Consider the following 6,000-nt stretch of genomic DNA (forward strand, 5'->3'; position numbering starts at 1 on the left):
TACAGATGTATCAGGGTTAGCACTCAAGCTCTTAACTCAAATTTCCTAACTCATCGCGTTATCTTAAGACAAAAGCCATTGAAAAGCAATTGAAGATGTTTGCTTAACACATTTAGTTTAGATAACACGTCTCATAAATCATGAGTGTTAACTCTATTACATCCATATGAACTTGGCCTTTATTCATCAAGACCATTGTCTGCTACTCCAGTCTTGATGCGGCCTGCTCTGCCAGAGGAGCCATGTCATTTATAATGAGGAGCAGGCCTTTTCACAAAGTACATGGCTCCTCCAACTGTCCGTGCAGCTGTCCATGATCCACAATGAAAAATATGTAAGCTAGCAGAGGCCGTAGATTTCCGTTTTTTGGCATAAATAATGATTAATGAGTCGGGCCGATGGCCCGGCCTAGACTCCGCCCTCATCAGCCCACTTTCAGTAAGATTGGTGAGGGTGGCGAAAAGTGCCAATTGCAACTAGAAAAGTTGCAAATATGATAGATTCACGACTTTTTGACTCCAAAAACAGTTGTAGATGGAATAATGAATATCCACCTTTGCCTCTGTTTGTGAAAGAGCCAGGACAGTTACAGTATGTTGGATCCCTATTGAATAGACCCCAGCAAATCCTGATCACCTTGACTTTACTAAGGCTAGTTATCTAAATATCTGCGTTTTTAAATCTGTCAGTCTGTTCTGACGGAGAAACAGCCTGCTGGATTTCATTGTGTCCGCCATAACTGGATATTGGAATTCACCGCAGGACCCCATTGACTATAATGGGATCTGGAGGGGATCTGGCTAGTTTTAGGCATGAGTGCTGGGTTTTGGCTGGACAAAAAATGGTGCATGCACTGTTTTTGGTCCAGCTAAAACCAGGCACTCATGCTGGAAACTGGATGGGTCCTGCCAGATCCCTTTTTACTCAATGGGGATCCAGAGGTGCACGGCCCTATGCTGCTATTCTAGATCTAGTGAACTCCGGCGGCTGTTCCTCTGCCGATACAGCCTGCCAGATTGAAAAATGCAGATGTGAAAGCATGCAAACTGCTTTATTCTTGCTGATAAAAAATACTTGTCTGCCAGCAGGAACCCAGTAATACCTTACGTGCTGTATAAGTAAGGCTCTCTTCACTCCACATGTGGCATATGACGCCTATAAGACCCCTTTGAGAAAAATGTATACCGCAGAGTACAGGCTGTTGACTGTGTGTCTCTTCACAGAATAGCATGGTCTACTATCCATTTCTATACAATTTCCATACAGTGGAAGAAAGGTATTACTGATGCCTACCAGCCATATCCTGGGTCAATGGCCTCTCACGGGCAAATACCATGCTTTCTTGATTAAAACATAGTGTGAAAAAGTACATTACAGTCAACACATTCTTCAGGTTTACAGATTTGCCCACAATGATCTTCGCTGGAACTGTGTTAAGGGCATCAATTTCTAAGGAAACAAATTTGATGCAATATTGCAACATGCTAGCAAAATCCTCGACATGCTGCAATTCACATCACAGCCACTGGGTGGCTGCACATAGACACATATCGGATAGACATGTCATGACAGAGTATCATGATATTGTCTTATGGTTACATAACATTACACATCTTGGGGTGTATCTGTCTAAGGGAAACTTATATGCACAAAGTTATGTTTGGGTGACCACTAGTGTGGGATGTTTTTATTTTAATTTTTTTACATGACAAAGGTAGCGTCGATCATGCTCGTTGCTTGCACCCCACCACCCTAACCCCCTCACCCCCTTGACCCAATAACTACACATGACACCAGGTTGGATTTGAACTGGCCACAGCAGCCATTTATTATAAAATGTATAACACTTTTATCCTTAAGTTTTAAATAACATATTTTAACAATGAACCCATATGCAACCGCATATGATATCCAACATATGTGTAACCTATAAAATAACAACGAGGGAGGTCCTCGAAGCCCCAACAGTTTCTTTGTTCAACTCCTCCTCCACGTAGTACTTCATCTTGCCCCCAGCCGATGAGCACCAGCTCGGAGGCACCACTGATTGACCAAAAACTTGCCACGAAAATACTACCATGGGAGTTCAGCCCCAACTATGGAGCCCTCCCATCCTCCAGAACCTGATATTCCACCAACTCCGAGGACCTCCCACCGCCAAGACTGCCATGATGAAAAACCCTCTCTCACCACCAGCTGTAACTCTAAAACAAAAACAACCTACACTAATAATATAACTACACTACCCCATCCTCACTGTAACCATAAAGGGAGGGAGGGTGGGGATAAACACTGCCCTGTCTCTGCCTCTACTTGCGATCCTAAAATGGCTCCCTCCCCCCTTCAAAATCAACTCCTATCGTTCAACACCAACCCTTCCAATCCTCCCAAGCCTTAGCATACGAATCCCACATCCTCGGTGCCAACGACAATCTGATCAACCCTGCTACCGCTCCTCCAGTAGCTCCCATAGAAAGGTTGGACAGGGCAAGGGGGACTCCACTTCAAGCGCCAGCATCCGAAAACGCTCCCACTGGAAATGAGAAAGTGCGTCAGCTATATAATTCTGAACCCCAGGGACATGAACTGTCATCACCCAAGCGTTCAACGCCAGACACTCAAGGACCAACCGTTGCAACAACTGAACTACCTGTGGCAACAATGCCGACAATGAATTGATTGATTGCACTACACTCAGATTGTCACAATGGAAACACACTTTCCGATTGCGAAATCTCTCCCCCACAAGAAAACCGACACTAAGATGGGGAAGAGCTCAAGCAAAGCCAGATTGCGAACCCAACCCCTGGAAAACCACTCTGATGGCCACTTTTCCGCGCACCATTGTCCCCCACAATAGACTCCAAATCCTGTCCCACCTTCCGCATCCGAGAACAATTCAAAATCAAAACAGTACATCGTCTTCCCCAAAATAAGCAACCGCCCGTTATAAGATGCCAAGAAGGAACCCCAAACTGCTAGATCTGCCCGTAACTCCCTACCCAAACAAATGTTTGTCAAAGTGATGTGGCGCAGACACCTTTGAAGTCGCCATTGACAAACGCAGCGAATAAACTCTACCCATTGGGATTATCCAACAGTCAAAATTCAGCTTTCCCAACAGCAACCGCAAATCCCGTAATTGTATCTTACTCCCACGTTGTGCCCGCTGCACTGCCAGCTTTAAATCCTCCAATATGTCTACCGGCAACCGACACTCCATCCTTTCAGTATCAATAATGATCCCCAAAAAACAGAGTTCGGTGACCGGGCCTACTGTTTTTTCTGGTGCCAGTGGGACTCCAAAACGCGCAAACACTATTTCCAGCGTGTGCAGCAATAAAGAGCACACTGCCGAGTCTGGTGGGCCTATGCACAAGAAGTCATCTAAATAATGGATGACCGAAGTGCATTCTGCCACATCCGTCACCGTCCATTCCAAAAAGGAACTGAAGGATTCAAAATATGCGCACGACAGTGAACACCCCATAGGGAGGCATCTATCCACAAAAAAATGTCTTCCCAAAAGCGACCCAGTAGGTGCATGCAGTCCGGGTGTACCGGCAGAAACCGAAAAGCCACCTCTATATCTGTTTTTGCCAATAACGCTCCTTTGCCAAATTTGTTAACCTACCCTACAGCAGTGTCAAATGATGTATACACCACCGAACAAAGCTCAGAATCTATCCCATCATTGACCGACATCCCTCTAGGGTACGACAAATGATGAATGAGCCGAAATTTGTTCGGCTCCTTCTTGGGCACAACCCCCAGTGGGGACAACCGCAAATCCGCCACTGGGGGTTCACAAATGGCCCTACCATTCTCCCCAGCCTAACCTCCCGAAACAGCTTTTCCGTTACTACCTCCTTGTGCTCTAACGCCGAACGCAAATTCTTCTTAACCAAAACCGCCCCCCTGGGACAAAAGGTATACGAAAACCGGACTAAACCCCCCCCCCCCCCCGTAACAAATGCGCCACACCTACATTAGGATACCTATATAGAAATGGTGCCATCACGTCCAGCCGTACTGGAGTCAGCCCCTTTTTAAGTACCATCCCTCCTCTTTGCCTGACCCCTCTAAAACACCTGTTCACTCCGTGGGATCCCCCACAGGAAATGCACTCATGCTTAAATTTGCACTTCGCACCGAACTTACATCCCTCTTCATTAAACAGGAAGCACAGTCCCTTGGCTGAAGCTGTATGCAACTAGTGTTGATCACGAATATTCAAATTTCGAATTTTTATCGCGAATATAGGTACTTCTAAAATTCGCGAATATTTCGAATATAGTTATATATTCGTAATTTCGAATATTCGATTTTTTTCCCTTTATTTTTTATTTTTTTATTTTTATTTTTTAAATCAGTACACATGATCCCTTCCTGCTTCTAGCTTGTGGGCCAATAAGAAGGCTGCAATATACTTGACTTTAGGAGTAGTGATGAGCGGCAGGGGTCATATTCGAAAATGCGCAAATTTTTTTTCTTGAAAAAATCGGCAAGGTAATGATTGTGTAATATGCGAATTTTCGTAATTAGCATTTTCGGATTCGAATTTTTATTGCGAATTTTTCAACTTTAAGACAAAGAAGATTATAGCACTATATTAGCTAAATTGCTCTAAATTCGTTTTTTCGAATATTCGCTATATTGCTATATATTCTTGTTTTAGAATATTACAAATATTCGAAAAAACGAAGTTATAGCAATATAGTGAGTATTCGAAAAATCGAATATAGAGCAATTTAGCTAATATAGTGCTATAATCTTTGTCTAATAGTTGTAAGTTGAAAAATTCGCAATAAAAATTCGAATCCGAAAATTAGAATTACGAAAATTCGCATATTACACAATCATTACCTTGCCGATTTTCGAATTTCCGAATTTTCGAATATTCGGCAAATATTCTAAAAATATTCGCGAAATATCGCGAATTCGAATATGACCCCTGCCGCTCATCACTATATGCAACGAGGTTTGACTGGCCTCCCCTGTATCCCCCCGAAAGGACTGACCCATTATCCCCTGCACCGTGACTTTTAGCCACAACGCTATGTCCTCGTGATCCCAACGAATATTGGGACGCACTGCTTTCCGCTGTCGAAATTGCTCGTCATATCGTAACCAAGCCTGACCGCCATAAACCCGGTACGCCTCCCCAATCGCGTCTTGATAACAGAAAAGAGACCAACAGCATTTGGGCTGTTTCTCCCCAATAATACTCGCGAATATGGCGAATGCTTGCAGCCAGTTGACAAACGTTCACGGGATTAATCGATACCGGCGCTTTTCCTCCTCCTCTCTCTTACCGTCATCTTTTTTAGCCCTGTCCAAATTAAAACGTTCTAAAGGGAGCAATAAAAAAAAATTCCACATAATCCCCCTTCCAAATCCGCTCCCACATGTCCTGCTTCAAGTGAGCCCCTAATGGGCACTCAAAACAGACATACACCTCCCCCGAGCTGCATCATCCATGCTAACCGTCGCCTCCCCGCCTGTCTGCACTGACACCGAGCTCGTTCCCGCCGGCGCTATTACCTGAGTTTGAATTGCCCCCGACTCCCCAATTTGTACCTGGTTAGCCCCTGGTCCCAACGCCCCCAGGCGCCTGCCCCACACGCTGCCATTGACGCCAAGCCCCCCAACACGGTAAGAAGCCCCGCCCTAACTCCCCGGTGGGTCCCCCCATCCCACCACCCCCCATGGCGCTGACTATAGATAATAAGGGTCCCCAGTTGAACTCACCAGGCTGCCTGGGCGCTGTGATCACACCAGCCGGAACTCCAGAATCCCTTCCAGTCGCAGATCCTGCAGCTCGTCCAACCACGAATCTAGTAGGCATCAGTTGAGAGCCGGTGCTGACTGACAATGCCAATCTTAGCGGGGGAGGAGTAGATGCACTGCTGCTGCTTCCGGATGCTGTAAGGCCAGCATCCCACTGCCCGTTTCCGGAATCGGATACCCACCAGCACCGGCACAGAAGAGGATGGGGCC

Source organism: Bufo gargarizans, chromosome 9 (genome assembly GCF_014858855.1).
Source record: "Bufo gargarizans isolate SCDJY-AF-19 chromosome 9, ASM1485885v1, whole genome shotgun sequence".
Taxonomy (NCBI): domain Eukaryota; kingdom Metazoa; phylum Chordata; class Amphibia; order Anura; family Bufonidae; genus Bufo; species Bufo gargarizans.